Genomic DNA, 19,588 nt, shown 5'->3' with positions numbered 1-19,588 from the left:
AGGACACAAGCCTGGCAGGTTATAGAGCCCTAGGACCTTGAGTGAACACAGGCGGATAGCCAGGCAGGGGTTATCATGAGCCTTGGGTGAGGCCCAGTGCTGTGTTGGCTTCAGGTATGACTCAGCACAGTGGCCACCAGCATTGTGGTGGCCACAGTGCTTGTGTTACCTTCCCTAGCCCCAGCTCCAGGCAGCTCAGTACAGAGAGACTCTATTTGTTTGGGAGAAAGCAAGGGAAGAAAACAAGAGTCTCTGCCTGGTAATCCAAAGAATTCTTCTGGATCTTATCCAAGACCATCAAGGTGGCACCACTGTGAGTCTGCAAGAGCCACACAGTTACTGGGCTTTGGGTGCCCCCTAATGCAGATATGGCTGCAGTGACAAAAACTTAGATCACAACACCCAAGTCTCTTCGTATACCTGGAAAGCCTTCCTAAGAAAGACAGGTACAAACAAGCCCAGACCATGAAGACTATAATAAATACCTAACTATCCAATGCCCAGACACTGATGAACATCCACAAGCATGAAAACCATCCAGGAAAACATGACCTCACCAAACAAACTAAGGTACCAGAGACTAATCCTGGAGAGATAGAGATATGTGACCTTTCTTTCAGACAGAGAATTCAAAATAGTTCTTTTGAGGAAACTCAGCAAAATTCAAAACAATGCAGAGAAGGAATTCAGAATCCTGTCAGATAAATGTAACAAAGAGATTGAAATAATTTAAAATAAGCAAAAATTCTGGAGTTGAAAAATGCAACTGATATACTGAAGAATGCATCAGAGTCTCTTAACAGCAGAATTGATCAAGCTGAAGAAAGAATTAGTGAGTTTGAAAATACACAATCAGAGGAGACAATGAGAATGAATGGGTGGTCCCTAGGGCTTAAGGCAACCCTTGGACAACAGCTAATAAGGAACTGGAGACCTCAATATTAAAGCCACAAGGAACTAGATTATGTGAATAATTGGAATAAGTTTGAAAGTAGATTCTTTCCAGGAGCCCCCAGATTAGAACCCAGGCCAACTGACAGTCTGATTTTGGCTTTGTGAGACCCTGAACAGAGAACCAGCTGAACTCACCTAGACTTCTAACCATAGAATTGTGAGATGATAAATTTGTGTTGCTAAATTTGTCGTAATTTGTTATGCATCAATAGAAAACTAATACAAATTCCATATGCACATTGCCCACGTGGCATTTCCAGTTTCAAAAGCAATTAAAATGAAGTTTCAAGACCTAGGTATATTTATTGAAGTTTTGTTTATCTCTTCCCTGAAAGGAAAAATATCTAATATATCTTAAAAACATCTAATGGGGCCAGGCACGGTGGCTCACCTGTAATCCCAGCACTTTGGTAGGCCAAGGTGGGTGGATCACAAGGTCAGGAGTTCAAGACCAGCCTGGCCAAGATGGGGAAACCCCATCTCTACTAAAAATACAAAAAATTAGCCAGGTTGGTGGCAGGTGCCTGTAATCCCAGCTACTTGGGAGGCTGAGGCAGAGAATTGCTTGAACCTGGGAGGTGAAGGTTGCAGTAAGCCAAGATCGTGCCACTGCACTCCAGCCTGGGCGACAGAGCAAGACTCTGTCTCAAAACAAAAAACAAACAAACAAAAAACCCAAAAACCAAATAAACATCTAATGATGTTAGTTGCCTACTCCTTCTTTTTAAAAATTATTTCAGAGTTCTAGGAATGATGGAACCTGTCTCTTCCACTGAATGCAGTTACAAAATCTGGCAATAAACCAGCTATAAAACCTACACAGAGCAGCTATTTGAGAATTCTGAAAAGTATATGGTAACAGGTAGACTAAGGAAGAAGACTAGAATTCAAAATACTACCAAAATGGTGATGAGTTTCTAATTTTTCCTCCCCTACCCCCTTATCCTAGACTAATGGCAGCCCAAAGCCCAGAAGTGGATATCATGTGGAGATAGAGAGAGTACAAGGAGAAGCCCTCTATTTCTGGCTTCAAGGAGTGTGAAGGAGTCTCTTAATGCTCAGAGGGACTAGGGAAATCTATTGTTTTCCTTCTTTCTTTTCTTCATTCCCCTGTCCTCCAGGAAATAGAAGAGGAGAGAATACTTCTTAATTCATTTTATGAGACCATCATTACCGATACTAAAAGTAGATGGAGAAAGTATAAAAAACAATATACATGGATATTCCTCAACAAGAGACATAAAAATCCTCAAAAAATGTAGCAAATCAAATCCATCAGCATACAGAACTAATGATGTACTACAACTAAAACAGGGGTTGTCCTAGGACTATAAGCCTTGATCAATCAATGTAAAAATATTAACAGTTTACAACAATAACAAAGATACTATCAATTGATGCAGAAAACATTTTTGAAAAATTCAATATCCATTTATAATAACTCTAGGCAAACTATCGGTAGAGGGAAACTTAACCTGATGAAGGCTATATATGAAAAGCCTACAGCTAACATCATAATTATGAAGAAATGAATGCTTTCCCCCTAAGAACAGAAACAAGGCAAGGATGTCCCTTCTTATTATTCATACTCAACATAGTATTGGAAATCATAGACAGTGCAACAAGGCAAGATAAAAGGGCATAAATAACAAAGAAAACAATGCCCATTTGCAGATGACGTAATTGTCCATGTAGAAAACCCAATAAGAATCTACGGAAAAGCTCTCAGAATTAATAAGTGAGTTTGGCAAAGTTTTAGAATACAATATCATCACACAAAAATCAATTGAGTTTCTATAAACTAACAATATGCAGGTGGAAAACAAGAAAGCCTTAAAATAAAAGATAGTATTTATAACATATCCAAATAAAAGGAACACAGGTATAAATCTAATCAAATGGTCATAGGATCTGTATGCTGAAAACTACAAAATGCTGATAATAAATTTTAAAAGACCAACATAAATAGAGAGACATACCATACACATACCATATTCATGAATTCAAAGGCAGACAACATAGTAAATATATCAGTTTCTCCTAGATCTGTAGATTTCACAGAATTCCAATAATAATCCCAGAAATATTTATTTTAAATATAGAAAAGCTGATTCTAAAATTTACATAGTAAAGCAAAGGAACAAGAATAACCAAAACATTTTTGAGAAAGAATAACAACATTGGAGGACTCAAACTACCTGATTTTAAGACTTACTATCAGCTATTAAGATCAAGACAGTATAGTTTTGGAGAGGGTATATGTACCTCAGTGGAACAGAACAGAGTCCAGAAATAGGGTCCAAAGAATTATTAGTTGATTTTTAAAATAGGTGCAAAGACAGTTCAATGGAGAAAGGTAGTTTACAGATGGTGCTGAATATCTGTATGCAAAAAAAAGTACCTTAAACTCAACTCAACTTCATACTGTATATAAAAATTAACTCAAAATGAATCCTGGATTTAAATATAAAATGTAAAATTAGAAAGTCTTCAAAGAAGAAAACATAGGAGAAAATCTTCAAGTCCTAGAGTTGTGGCTTGGGTGTCAGTTCATTCTCAGTAGAATGGAGCACCAAGTAGATTCCTAAGGTTTCTGACTCCAGGCCCTGGCTCCTGGACAGCATCTCTGGACGTACCTGGGACTGGAGAAATTTCAGTGTCCTATAGGGAGGGACACAAGCCTGGCAGGTTATAGAGCCCTAGGACCTTGAGTGAACACAGGCGGATAGCCAGGCCGGGGTTATCACGGGCCTTGGGTGAGGCCCAGTGCTGTGCTGGCTTCAGGTATGACTCAGCACAGTGGCCACCACAATGCTGATGTTACCTTCCCTAGCCCCAGCTCCAGGCAGCTCAGTACAGAGAGACTCTGTACTGAGTCTCTTATACATGATACCAAAAAGGCATATTTTAAAAATTTATAAGTTGGTCTTCATCAGATTAAAAACTTTTCCTCTGTAAAGGGTAGTGTTAAGAGAATGAAAAGAGAAGCTATGTACTGGGAGAAAATATCTGCAAATTACTTATCTGACAAAAGACTTGTATCAAAAAAATATAAAAAAGTATTATAACTCAGCAATGAGAAAATAATCTAATTTTTAGATAGCCTAATTTTTAAATCTCAGAAGCTGGGATTACATGCATGCACCACCATGCCTGGCTAATTTTTTTGTATCTTTAGTAGAATGGGGTTTTGCCATGTTGGTTAGGTTGGTCTCAAACTCCTGGTCTCAAGCAATCCACCCGTCTTGGCCTCCCAAACTGCTGGGATTAAAGTGTGAGCCACCATGCTTGGACAGCACTAAATATTTTAGGAAAAATCTGAAGCAATCTTGGATCTCTGTCTCTCATAGTTTGTCCCAAAAGTCTCAGTGTGATTTTAAACTTTAATAACTTCAGCAGCATAAAAATGCTGCAGGCTGATTTAAAAAACATCATTTGAAAAGTTTAATTATTTAAATCTTTTATAGATTTATTTTGTTTTGTGAATTTGAACAGTGAATTTTTAATGTTAACTTTTTGTGGTGCTGGTTTCTGGACGACCCTTTCTCAGACCAGTGGATTGGTAAGGGAGAGTTACTTATTTGGACACTTGGTCACTTGATCTATCTTTCCTATAAGGTTATGTCAAAAGTGTTATTTATGTATCAAAATTTAATTCTTTTGATTACCTTAAATTTAGTAATTTAGGATTACAAATGCAACCTCTCAGTCACTGAGCAGCAGCTGATGAAAGTTTTTAGAACGTTTGAAAATCTAGCAGAGCTATATGTATTCCCAAACAGTTGTTATGTTAACTTATTTATTTATTTTTCAAGACAGGGTCTTGGTCTGTTGCCTAGGCTGGAGTGTGGTGGCACTATCCTAGCTCACTGCAGACTCAAACTCCTAGACTCACATGATTCTGTTAAGGTTTAATAAGAAACAAATTGTTATTTAAGACATTTAAGTAATTCACTTTTCAAATGTTTTTTGTATATTTGTTTCCATACAGGGCATACAGTGCAACCTCTGTACAAGACGTACATTAGTAGGCCACAAAGTCCTTCACCCTGGAGGGACTGAACCACATAGAGACAGCGCTGAGCCACATTTCTTGCAAAACATATTCTGTGCAATGTGTGAACAGAGTGGCTAGGGCAGTCCCAGTTGGGCAAGTTGGAAAAGATGATAGGCCAAGAACCAAAAAAGCAGAGTTGAAATTAGGCTATATTGTAATACCAGGTATTCCTTTCAAAAGTACCAGGTCCACCAAAAGACAGGAGGCACACACCAGAATGAGAACCATCACAAGTGAAACAGCACTGTTTATTGTTGTATAAAGTACATCAACATGTTTCTCTGAACTTTCACATCCTTGATCTAGCCAGTTTTTTGGTAGAAAATTAGTCTTCATTGCAAATATTTTCAGTCTGATAATGACAGGAAGATTATTTTTACAAATAGAAAAAAATATGCAAAAATAGTGTCTGGTATTTTTTAACTTAAAAAATAAAAGTAAAAATTGAGCAAGCCACATTTTGTTTTTTGATACTTTTAAAAAATTGATAAAAATATTAATCTGATCATTAAGATACAACATTAAAGAAATGGACTAGGACAGTTTTATTCAACAGAGACACAGGGGGAGCTATAAAGAATAATGTTTTACAGGAACTGGAAATATAACTGGATAGGGAACCAGGCACAGACTGTTACTATAAATTTTATTCCAATTATTATCAGATACTTATGTTTAAGAGTTTAGAATTGTGTTATAATCCTCATTGAACTTTAATAAATGGATTATTTTCAAAGTTTTGATTTTAGGAATATGCAGTAATAGAGAATCTCCCAGCTGAGTCATCTATGTCTCTGCCAGATCTAATTTCTCACCATTTTCAGAACATATTCTGTATCTTTAAGTAAACCCATGCCTGCCAATTATTAGATCCTAATTACCATTCAAAACTTTCTGAACAGCTACCAGGAAACAGAATGATGGAATGACTATTGAGTTAAAAGATTAGACAAATGCAAATAAATTATACTTATTTTATGCTCCTATCATCTTAGAGGATGACTTAATAGTGAAAGGAAAAGTATCACATTGTAATAATGAAATCAGAGAGGGAATTCAAGCCCCAGAGGTGATTCCCATAAGTTTATGTTAATGCACACCTTGTGGGGGACCAAACATCAACTGGAAAAGTTTCCTGAGAACTGTTCCAGCTCTTTTCTCATTTAAAATGTTCCAACTTTACTTGACCCATTAGTCATCATATTACTTACATTTATGATGTATTATGAAATCTATTACCAAAAACCCAATGAATTCAATATGGCTTGTTATACTCAAATCATAACATTTATGAAAGAAAACTTCTTTGTTAAGTGTTTCTTCCTGTGGAATTTTATTTGCAAAAGATAAAAAATTTTTTAGACAAGCAAGACTTACAAGAAAACATTCAGTGCATACACGGGTGGCTATGTACAGACACAGAAATGATGTTTTTATTCACCATCTTAGTAAATGCAAAACACAGAACTAACAAACCCATAATCAAGGTTGACCTTATGTATTATAATAACTCTGGTAAAAAATTATTACTAGGTCATAATATTTTTTCTCTTATTCAGCAATTGAAATTCAGGTTTTTGTTATAGTGTTCAAGTAAAGGTATTCATGATGACAGTGGACAAGGGAGATGGAGTATTCACAGGTATAAGAGCTAGAAAACCTGGAAAGCTGTCCATGACAATGAGATCAATGTGCTTTCATTGAAGGTGTGAAGTGTAAAGACCTCAGTGATGGCAGACGTGTGCTTTAATTAATGATGGTATACAAAGTGGAACAGGCTACATGCTGTCTTATGTGCTATGAGGAAGCTCAGAGACATGAAATGAAAGGTTCTTGACCTGAATAAGTCAGCAGCAGTTCATGATACTTATCACTGGGATCTGGACATCATCACTACTAGCAAAATTACTCAGAAACGTATTTTTATGATCAAACATTGACTTTCTAAATTTCATAATCCTCCCCAAATCACAACACAAAAGTTCTAATTATAGGGTAATTGCACCAATTTCTAAAGTAAATGTACTGAACTAAACTCATCAAAATAAGTTTCCCTCCCTCTTAGTAATAACCATAAGGGATAACTATATTCCACTACTCCAACAATTTTGTATCTTTTTTGGTGCCTATGTCATCCTTTGTTTGTTTTACTATTTCAATGATGGCATATACTCATCCTTGATGACACATATGATTTTTAGAAACGGCCAAATGTGGTTTTGAGATAAATTTAGTGAAAATGGTATTACTAATCCGCTTATGAAAAAGGAGAGATCAGCATGAATGGAAATGAAAGGGAAACTATTCCAGAAGAAAACAAGACTTAGGCTAACCTAATGGCAGCTGAGAATTAGAGTGGGCAAAGAAAAAGGGTGTAAGAATTCCAGACTAAGAAAACAGCAAGGTTTAAAACATAGAGAAGCCAGTTTATAGAGATTCTCACTGCCAATGGTGAGACAACTTGAGAATTATTAAAAATAATGAGTTCAAAATAATATCAAACAACATCAACTAACTGGCCACCATTGGAATATGCTAGAGAATGAACTCATTTTTGAAAAGGGGTAAATAAAGGGAAAGAATTAAGCATTTATCCTGCTTTTTTGAATGAGCAATACTACTGAATACTCAAATAGTAGGTTGCGGAATGTTTCTCTTCAAAGAAGTATGCCAGCTAACATATGGAAAAGGAATGCTAGAATTAGAATATTACTATTTACAACCTCCAATAAATGTAGGCATTGAGCACCAATGGGTGCTAGCATCACAAAAAGAGAGACCTTTGGACATTATATGCCTCCTGATAGAGCAATACAAAACCTCTTGCAAACCAGTTTTTCTTAAAAAAAAAAACAGAATCAGATTAAGCCAAATAAGCAATTTATATGTAAGAAATACAGTGAACAGGTGCACAGAGGGTTGGGGGCTGAGGAGAGTTTTGACTGGATCAACTGAGGAAGGGGGTAGTTAAGATTCAAATAAATTTGGCAGGGGAGGCAAATCTAGTAAGGGCATAGAAGACAGCATTATTGAGTAAATAAGAGAATCTGAAGTTAGTGCTACCAGTAAACAGAATGAGGAAGTAATCAAGGATTAAGCCTACACCAGAGAAGTAGCAGGCATAATTGAGGACTATTTCAAAGAAAAAAGTAGAAGGACTTGAAATAAAAATAAGAATGGCCTGAAGATGGTAGTAAATTGTGAGAGGACATGACCAGAAAATTTTTCCTATCATCAGCAGTTGTAAAAAAAAGTTTGAAGACTATGATAAAGGAAGAAGTGAGCAAGGAGAGAGAAGAGAGAAAATGGCTTAATTTACTGTGAACATGTTTAAATAACAAAGTATACCTAATACCCATATGTAGAAATAGTCTTAGAGTTAGATATTAAGTCAAAAGAGCTGCATTTGGGAGTTGTTGGCATAAAAGAGACTATTGTACAGGGATAAGAAAGGAAGGCTCAAGACTGTGTCAATGGAAAGGCATGGGGCTGGAGAGTAAGGAAAAAAACTGCAGGCAGAAAGTTGGAAAGTTAGAGTTAGGATAAGCCAGAAAATGTTCTTTATCTCTTCTAACTTGGCTTACTCCATGTTCCTAGGAAGACATTTCCCAATTACTCTCACTCTTTTCTGTAGAAGAAATAATTCTAACAGAATTAGGCTACATGAAGAAATAAAAAAAAAATCTAAATGACTGTGACTCTACTGACTTCTCTGCATGAGACCTAGTACTGGCCCCCTACCTCCCTGCCAACTGCACAACCAGCCTCTGTGACTTTTTGAGGTCTATTACTTAGCCAAGTAGTTCAGAGGTGTAAACCCTTGAGGGCACCATTTTCAGCTAGGTAATTTTTCTCATTTCTTCCTAAAATAAAATTTATAGTTGAAAAACAAAAGTTGAAATAATGAAAGGCTTTTCCCTATTTTAAAATTCTTGGTCCATTCCCTAGTTGACATTCTGACATCAAGTTTACTGTTTCATTTTGATAAATCACAGAGAAAACAAACTATGATAATATAGCACTGACACTGGAAATTGGAACCCATAAAATTCAGGAAATGTAAAAGTCAAGGTCCTTACAGTTTCATTAACTAGTTTACATTTCTTAAATGTAGAAGATAGCTTGCTAGCATGGCTGTAAAATTGAATTAAGATAGAGGCAGGACTCTCATGATTAAGGTATAGGCCTTAGCCCAATTTCTGGCAAGAGAGAAGGGGCAGAGGATTACATATGATTTAAAAATGATATTTTGGGTAAGATGAACAGAAATAAATTATGAAAATTAGCTGCTTCTTTTTTTCTTTTTTGAGATGGAGTTTCGTTCTTGTTGCCCAGGCTGAAGTGCAATGACACGATCTCGGCTCATTGCACCTTCTGCCTCCTGGGTTCAAGCGATTCTCCTGCCTTAGCCTCCCAAGTAGCTGGTAATACAGGCATGCACCATCACGTCCATTTTAGTAGAGATGTGGTTTTGCCATGTTGGCCAGGCTGGTCTTGAACTCCTGACCTCAGGTGATCCACCCACGGCAGCCTCCCAAAGTGCTGGGATTCTAGGTGTGAGCCTCTGCACCCAGCCCAAAATTAGCTTCTTAAAATATTTTATTTTGCTTTGAATCTTCTTGCATTTAAAAATCATATTATGAGGGTGGAGCAAGATGGTGGAATAGGACTCTTCAGCGATCATCCCCTCATAGCAACATCATGTTGAACAACTATTCACACAAGAAAATACCTTCACAAGAGCTAAAGAAATGAGGTGAGCGATCACAGTACCTTGTTATATCATAATAATATGAAAATATGTACTTAAGAGAGTAGGAAGGACATTCTCTGTGTCAACTCTCCCCTATCCCCAAGTAGCAAATTCAGAGAGACACCGTCTGCTTGGGGGAACTAGAAGGAAGTGAATGTAAGACTTTGTCTTGGTCTCCACCACTGGGCCTGCCATAGTAAAATCTAGCATCAGGCAGACTCTTGTAGCCCCTTATTTAGGTCAGTACCCATGTACTGAGCCTCTTGACCTGTCCCAGTGCTAGGCAGGATCCCATAGCCCCTATGAAATAGACTTGATCACTGGCCTGAATCACTACCAGCTGTCTACAAGGCCTTTGGTTTCAGACAAACCTGAATGGCCATGGGCTTTGAGTATGCCCCAGCACTGTGCCAACCTTGGTGGCCATGGGATTCCATCCTGGTGTTGGGCTGGTGTGGCAGGCCTGGTTGTAGGGTGCCCTCTAGAGCTTTGATGGCTGTGGCAATCATGGACTTAGGGACAATGCCAGACAACATGACCAAAAAGTTCTAGACAGGCTTACTGTTGAAGGGCATTCTCAGACAAAGCCAGACTGCAAAGACTGGAATAAGAACTTACTTCTTCAATATCCAGACATTGATGCATGACCACAAGAATAAAAAAAAAACAAAACTAGAAACATGACATCACCAAACAAAATAGAGTGCTAGTGACTGACCCATGAAAAATAGAGATATATGAACTGCTTGACAAATAATTCAAAATAATTGCTTTAAGGAAACTCAATAAGCCTCAGGAAAACAGATAAACAATTCAACAACATAAGAAAAACAATAAATGACCAGAATGAGAAATTTAAGAGATTGAAAGAATAATTTGAAAAACCCCCAGAAATCCCACAGCTGAAAAATACAATGAGCTAAATGAAAGATAAAAAAGAGAATATCAACAGCAGAATTGATCAAGCAGAAGAAACAATCTATGAACTCAAAGGCAGATTATTTGAAAATATACAGGCAAAAAATACACAGTAAAGGAACGAAGAAAGCTTACAGGATTCATGGGACAGCATCAAAAGGGTAAATTCTTGGTCACTGGTATTCAAGAGAGAATAGAGATAGATAAAGGGGTAGAAAGCATATGTAAATAAAGAACAGCAGAACCCTTTCCAAACCTGGAGAAATATATAAATATTCAGGTATAAGAAGCTCAAAGGTCTTCAATCAGATTCAATCCAAATAAGATTACCCAAAGACATATTACAATCAAACTATCAAAGATCAAAGACAAAGACAGGATCCTGAAAGCAGCAAGAAGAAAGAAGCAAAGAATATAGAAGGATATTCTAATACACTGAGCAGCACACTTCTCAACAGAGAAGAAATCTTACAGGCCAGAGGAGAGTGGGATGATATATTCAAAGAGCTGGAAAACAAACTAATTAACTAACCTGCAAACCAAGAATACTGTATCTAGCAAAGCTGCCCTTTAATGAAAGAGAGATAAAAACTTTCCTGGACAAACAAAAGCTGAGGGAGTTAATCACCACCAGACCTGCATTACAATAAATGCTAAGGAGTTTTTTTCAAGCTGAAAGAAAAGGATGATAATAACGCAACAACATCTGAAAGTATAAAACTCACTGGTAAAAATATACCATCAAATGCAGACTATTCTAATATTGTAATGGTGGTGTGTAAATTATATCTTTAGTGTAAAGGTTCAAAGATAAAAATATTAATGACACTAATTTGTTAAGGAATATACAATATACAAATATGTAAATTTTTAAATAACATTCAAAATGTGGAGGGAGGTAGTGGAGTATAAGAGTAGAGGTTTTTTGTGTACATGATCAAAGATAAATTGTTATTAGCTTAAAATAACCTGTTATAAGATTTTTTTGATATGCCTCATGATAACCATGCAGATACACAAAAAATTAAAAAGCAAGAAATCAAAATATACCAATAGAGAAAACTTACTTAACCACAAAGAAAGACAGCGAGAGGAAGAAACAAAGAGTCCATAAGACAACCAGAAGACAATTGACAAAATGGCAGTACTTCATCCTTACCTTTCAATAACTACCTTGAATGTAAATGGCTTACGTTCACCAATGAAAAGAAAGAGCAAATTAATAGATTATAAAAACACACCCAACTATATGCTGCTTACAAGAGACTCAATTCACTTATAAGAACACACATAGGTTAAAAGTGAAGGAATGAAAAAAGATATTCCATGCAAATGGAAACCCAAAAATAGTAAAAGTAGCTATACTTATATCATACTTTAAGTGAAAACTGTAAAAAGAGATAATGCAAGTCCTATATAATGACAAAGGCGTTAGTTCAGCAAGACAGCATAACATTGTAGTATATAGGTACCTAACACTGCAGCATCTAAATATATAAAGCAAATATTACTAGATCTAAAGGGAGAGATAGACTGCAATTTAATAATAGTGGAGGACTTTAACACTTTACTTTCAGCAATGGGTAGATCATCCAGACAGAAAATTAAACAAGAAACATCAGACTTAAACTGCAATCTAGAACATTTGAACCTGACAAACATATACAGAATGTTCCATCCAAAAGCCGCAGAATTCACATTCTGCTTAATTGCACATGGAACATCCTCCAAGACAGATCACAAGTCTTAACAAATTTGAGAAGACTGCAATCATAGTAAGTATCTTTTCTGAAAACAATGGTATAAAACCAGCAACCAATAACAGGAAGAATTTCAGAAAATTCACAAGTTTATGGAAATTAAATAACATGCTCCTGAATGATCAATGAATCAATGAAGAAATTAAAAGAAAAATTTAAAAATTTCTTGAGACAAATGAAATGGAAACACCATATACCTAAACCTAAAGGATATAGCAAAAGCAGTTCTAAGAGGGGAATTTTCCAGCAGTAAATACCTACAGTATAAATGAAGAAAGGGCTAAAATAAACAATCTCACATTACAACACAAGGAACTAGAAAAACAAGAACAAACAAAGCCCCAAATTAGTAGAAGGAGGGAAATAAAATAAAGATCAGAGCAGAAATAAATGAAATAGAGACTACAAAAATAATAGAAAAGATCAGAGAAACAAAGAACCAGTCTTTTGAAAAAACAGGCAGACCTTTAGCTAGACTAAGAACAAAAAAGAGAAGACTCAAATAAATAAAATCAGAGATGAAAAAGGAGACATTACAACTGATACAAAGAATCCTTAGGGAATAACATGAACAATTATATGCCAACAAATTGAATAACCTAATGGATAAATTCCAGGACACATACAATGTACCAAGAATAGATAATGAAGAAACAGAAAACCTGAACAAACCAATAATGAGTATGGAGATAGAATCAGTAATAAAAAATCTCCCATCAAAAAAATGCCCAGGGTCCAATGACTTCACCACTGAATTCTACTCAGTACTTAAATATCTAATACCACCAATTCTTCTCAAACTCTTCCAAAAAACTGAAGAGAGGGAAATATTTCCAAATTTATTCTATAAGCCAGTATTAGCCTGATATGAAAACCAGACAAAGACATGCTAAAAAAAGAAAACTTCAGGCCAATATCCAGGATGAACATAGATGTAAAAACCCTCAACAAAATAGTAGTAGACGGAATTTAAAATACATTAAAAATCTACTCGTGTTCAAGCGGGTGTCATCACAGGTATGATCAACATATGCAGATCAATAAATGTGATACATCACATTAACAGAATGTAGGACAAAAACCATATGATCATTTCAACAGGTGCAGAAAAAGCATTTGACAAAATTCAAAATCCCTTCGTGATAAGAACTCTCAAAAAATTAGGTATAGAAGGAACATACCACAACACAATAAAGGCCATATGTGACAAATTCACAGGTCACATCATATTGAACAGGGAAAAGTTGAAAGCTTTTTCTCTAAAATCTAGAACCCTACAAGAATGGCCATTCTCACCACTCTTATTCCACATAGTATTGGAAATCCTAGACAAAGCAATTAGGTAAGAGAAAGAAATAAAAGGAATCCAAATAGGAAAAGGTGAATTTAAATTGTCTCCACAGATAACCTTATAACATTTAAGATTTTCTTATATATAGAAAACCTTAAAAACTTGACCAGAAAACTGTTAGAATTAATACATTCTAAAAACTGTTAGAATTCAGTGAATTTACGTGATTAAAAATCAGCATACAAAAACCTATAGCATTTCTATACACTAACAGAGAGCTATCTGAAGAAGAAACTAAGAAAACAATCTCATTTCATAATAGCTAAAAAAATTATTAAATACTTAGGAATACATTTAACCAAGGATGTGAAAAATCTGTACACTGAAAACTATAAAACGGTGATCAATGGAAAGATATCCTGTGTTCATGAACTGGAAGAATTAATATTATTAAAATGTCCATCCTACTCATGCTATTGATGTGCCCATGCTATTGATCTACAGATTCAATGAAACTGCTATCAAAGTATCAAAAACATTCTTCACAGCAATATAAAAAGCAATCCTGAAATTTATGTGGAACCATAAAAGACCCTGAATAGCCAAAGCAATCTTGAGCAAAAGGAACAAAGCTAGAAGCATCACACTGTCTGACTTCAAAAAATATACTATAAAACTATAACCAAAACAGTATAGTACTGGCATAAAAATAGGCACACAAACCAATGGAACAGAATAGAGAACCCAGAAAGAAATCCATGTATTAGCTAATTAGTTCTCAACAAAGGTGTCAAGAACACAAAATGGGGAAAGGATGGTCTCTTCAATAAATGCTGTTGGGAAAGCTAGCTAGCCCATGCAGAAGAATGAAAGTAGATCCTTATCTCTCACTATGTACAAAAGTCAACTAAACTTGGGGGGCTGAGGCAGGAGGATCCCTTGACACTAGGAGTTAGAGGATGCAGTGAGCCATGATCACACCACCGCACTCCAGCCTAGGTAACAGAGCGAGACTCCGTCACTCAAAAATCAAAAAACACAAACAAACAAACCCAAAAGCTTCAAAATAGATTGAAGACTTAAATGTAGTAAGACCAAAAACTATGAAACTACTAGAAGAAAACACAGGGGAAAAGCTCTATGATATTGGTCTGGACGGTGATTTTCTGGATATTATCTGAAAAGCACCAGCAACAAAAGCAAAAATAGGATTACAACAAGCTAAAAAGCTTCTGCCTAGCAAAGAAAACAACCAATAGTATGAAGAGATAACCTACAGAATGGGAGAAAATATTTGTAAACTATATAAGAGGTTAATGTCTAAAATATATGAGAAATTCAAACAACACAATAGCAAGAAGACAAAGAACCAAATTTTAAAAATAGGAAAAAGACCTAAATAGACATTTCCCAAAAGAGGACATACAAATGGCCAACAGGTATATGAAAAAGGGCTCAATATAACTAACCATCAGAGAAATACAAATCAAAATCATGAAAGACCACATCATTCCTGCTAGAATGGCTATTATCAAAAAGACAAAACATAACAAGTGTTGGCAAGGATGTGGAGAAAAGGAAATCCTTGCACATTGTTGGTGGGAATATAGATTGGTACAGCCATTATGGAAAACAATATGGAGATTCCTCAATCAATTAAAAATATAACTACCATATGATCCAGTAATCCCACTAATGGGTATAAATCCAAAGGAAATGAAACCAGTGTGCCGAAGAGATATATTTGCACTCCTATGTTTACTGCAGCACAATTCATAATAGTCAAGATGTAGAATCAACCTAAGTATTCATCAGTGGATGAACAGAGGATGAAAATGTGGTAGATATTTACAATAGAACAGCATTCACTCCTTAAAAAGACTGAAATCCTGCCATTTGAGACAACATGGATGAACTTGAAGATATTATGCTAAATGAAATAAACCAAACAGAAATAGACAAAAACTGCATGATTTCACTTATATGTGGAATGTAAAAATGTCAAACTTATAAAAGGAGACATTAGAATGTTTGTTGCCAGGGGCTAGGGGAAGGGACAATATGGAGAGGTTGGTGAATGGGTACAAAGTTTCAGTTTTGCAGGATGTATAAGCTCTGGAGATCTAATCTACAGCATTATGACTAAAATTAATAAATACTACTGTATTATATACTTACAGCTTGGTAAAAGAGGAGATCTTATGGGTTCTCACCACAAATAAAAAGTTGTAACTATGTGAGGTGATAAATATATTAATTAGCTTGAATATGGTAACCATTTCTCAATGACACATTTATCAAAACACCACATTGTACACCTTAAATGTTTGTAATTTTTGTCAATTATACCTCAATAAAGCTTGAAATAGGTAACCAAAAATCCATTTGAAATTTGCAATTGAAAAAAATTTTAAAGATTAAAAAATCACATTATTTATTCCTCATTTTCTACTCCAGAAAAATCGAGACACTATTTGATTAATCTTTTCCAGGTATCTCAATCCTCCTGAATCAGTTACCTTCAGATATGTCTGAGTTAATCCCCACTGAGTAATAAATTCAGTAATAACATAAAAGCAGGGTTAACCAAGAAAGGCAAAAGCACTCAAAAAATACATCGATTTGGGGGTAAACAACTTAAAATTTCTACTTTATATTCATATAAACAAACCTATTTGAATGCTGTGTTACTGTACCTAAGAACTCTTTTACTATTTTATAGCATTTAAGTACAAATATTCATTCAAATCAGAAAGGTTTGTGGAAATGCAATCATTTAAGGATGTTTAGGAATTATTTTAAAGTAGAAATGAAAATCATTGTAACCTATAAAATAGTTACATTAATCCATACAATATAAGGAGAAAACTGTATTCAAAACAGGATTATAACCAGTTCAAGTCAACAGATTTTTAAAATCAAAATCAAATAAAACCAGAGATGAAACCAATCAGAAGCCAGAATGAAATCAGAAACACTGACAACTAGACAGGTAAATTAATGAATGAGTTAAACAGGGTGAGACTAAAGAAGTGATTCTATTAGGAGAAAAAGACCAGTGGCCATGCATTTCAAATATAGACACCATATATACTACACTAAAAGAAATGTGAAATTGCATTCATTGTCTTGTGTTTGATATAACCATGTTATTTAAATTATATGATGAATGTGACATGCTAAGCATTAATTTATAATAAAACATAAATGACTTGGGAATGTTTTCCCAATGTGGCATTTTTGTTCTTTGTTGTCATTTAAATGTCATTTCATGGCTACAATGACAGTGGCTCAAAAATCCGTGAAAGAACAATGAAAAAAATACCAGAGAGCTCAAATGTTTTTGCAAATAACCCTGAGTTAATTAGAAAAATCTGCACCATTTCCAGTTCTTCTTCTCACGTGTCAGCTCTCATTAAATTAAAAAAAAATTGCATTTCGAAGTTAAGGAATCCTATGGTTAAAAAAACTTTTAAAATGGGATCAAGTGGGCACATTCCTACATTTCTGTATGATGTCATACCAAACACTTCACAGATGAATTTGAATTTGCAAGAAGTATGATTGATTTTTCAATATAAGATGTATCTGATCTAATGCTAATTTTTTTCTATAGGCTAACTGTGCTGGGAACAGGTGGCCCTGCTTTCAATTATGGAGGGCTAGCATGCCAGTGTGAGGCCTGGATTAGTTCACCTTCTCACGGGGAATTTTCCTCGGTTGGGAATGGATTTATTATGGCTTCACACATGGAATAGAGCTCATGTCAGCTGAGGGCAGTGACACATCATATGATTCAAATTAACCTGCTGTGGACTGTTCCGCAGGGTTTAGATTGTGTATTAAAATGACGACATTTTAAAAACAGCTTGAAAGAAACCAGGATTGCTGAACTGCAATGGTTCCAATTTGTTCCAACTAATCTATCACCTGCTGGAGATATTATTCTAGTGGGTTTCTGGTAGCTGCTGTTTTCCAGGTTTCTCCAAGCCACTGACCTTGCTAATGGGCACAAGGGGAAAAGGTGGGGGGTTGGGAGAGCTTTGAAAGAGTTTTTGATGTAGAAGTTGGGACCTACCATTTGCTCTATTAAGGTACCATTAGGTGAACAGAAGAAATAGGGGAATACTCAAGAACTCTACATTATTTTTCTAAAAACAAATGCTAAAGAGCAGCATTTGTATCACCTTGTTTAGAGAAAATAATCCCTGCAAAATAAATCTAAAAGGCTAAATTTCAAAAGCTGTGAAGTTTACATCTTTTTGAAGAAAGCTTAAGGTTAGGCAGTTATAATCAGTATTCCCTCTACCTTTAAGGGTTGCAACTTTTTTTTTTTTTTTTTTTTTTTTGAGACAGGGTCTTACTCTGTTGCCCAAACTGGAGTGCAGTAGCATGATCATAGCTCACTTCAGCCTTGACCTCCTGGGCTCAAGCAATCCTCCCACCTCGGCTCTCTGAGTAGCAAGGACTACAGGCACATATCACCATGCCTGGTTAATTCAGGGTCATAACTTTCATTGTTACTATACCCTTCATTAAAGAACAAGAAAAAAATAGGTGGAAATTACTAATATAGTTCAAGACATTCTCTGGAATGATACTTAAATAGGTATGCATACAGATTAAAACATAATAATAGCTAAAGATTTCTAAAGATAACACAATGTCATTACCTAAAAACAAAAAGTATTACTTTTAGTGCTTTTATTATTTTTTTGTAATGCTTTTTCTTCAAGGAAAGGGAATGTTATTGGGAACATTATAAAGCTGAAATTTGTTTGCCCAATCTCAACATAAATGACATTCCTCTTAGTATCCTATTCCCTAAGAGCTGGAAAAAATAAAATTTCCTTGAGTTGCCAAAATCTATAAAATAATACATTCGTACGGTAAAAGCTGTTTTAATGTGTCCTGTTATTCCCATTTAATTAGTGGTATGCAAGTCTCACTATCTTCTATAGCCATTTGATTCCTAAATTAATGTAGTAGCATGCCAATCTGGCTGTGCAGTGAGACAATATAATTACTCTATGAAATAACATCTACTTATCTACTCTAAATCACAAATTGCTTACAGTAGGAAAATTTTTGTCTAAGCTAGTAAATTCTGGAACAGTTAAAGGCTGTTGGGTTAGTGTTTTAGAAGAAGTCACACAAAGCTGATATATCATTTAAACTAATCTTCTCTCAAATAAAAAAAGTACTTTTGTTTAAAATGTTTTAGACTTTGAAGAACTTAAATCATTCATTGGATATTATATTTGATTTTCCATAATCAAAGCACCATTCTAAAAACCATTCATCTTTCTTTATCATTACCCTGTCCTGTTCCCCAAAATATCTGTGGTTTGGCTCTCAAAGACTGTGACTGATACTAAAAACAAAAATCATATATGATAAGTCATATGTATAATTTTTTAAAAAGAAGTTTGATAAGAGCCATATAAAACTTGCTACAAAAAGTACAGTCCCAGACCAACAGCATCTACTTCATCTGGGAGCTTTTTAGACATGACTTTCAAGCCCTACCTTCTAGAACTATTAAATCACCATTTGCATTTTAACAAACTCCCCAGGGAAGCTTCAAATGCAGAATCAAGTTTGAGAAGTGCTGCTGTAAAATAACTATTTCAATTCATTTACTTAAAAGTTTAAATCTCTAAATATATTATCACTATTACAGCATGGACATAAAATCAGAAATTATATATATTTAATTCCTAACTTTGAAAAGTATCTTAAGAAACACAAAAGTACAGCTACTGTAAAAAGTACATTTCTGGGCTGAGACGATGGGGTTTTCTAGATATACAATCATGTCATCTGCAAACAGGGACAATTTGTCTTCCTCTTTT

General features: G+C 35.2%; 1 protein-coding gene across 5 annotated transcripts in view; it reads right to left on the bottom strand.

The window, feature by feature from the left end:
- VPS13B (vacuolar protein sorting 13 homolog B) overlaps positions 1-19,588 on the bottom strand; it is an 868,795-nt gene that overhangs the window by 187,625 nt on the left and 661,582 nt on the right. The gene's annotated exons all lie outside the window — the stretch shown is intronic.

This window comes from Pan paniscus, chromosome 7 (genome assembly GCF_029289425.2).
Source record: "Pan paniscus chromosome 7, NHGRI_mPanPan1-v2.0_pri, whole genome shotgun sequence".
Classification (NCBI taxonomy): Eukaryota; Metazoa; Chordata; class Mammalia; order Primates; family Hominidae; genus Pan; species Pan paniscus.
This window is presented reverse-complemented; position numbering and strand designations above follow the sequence as displayed.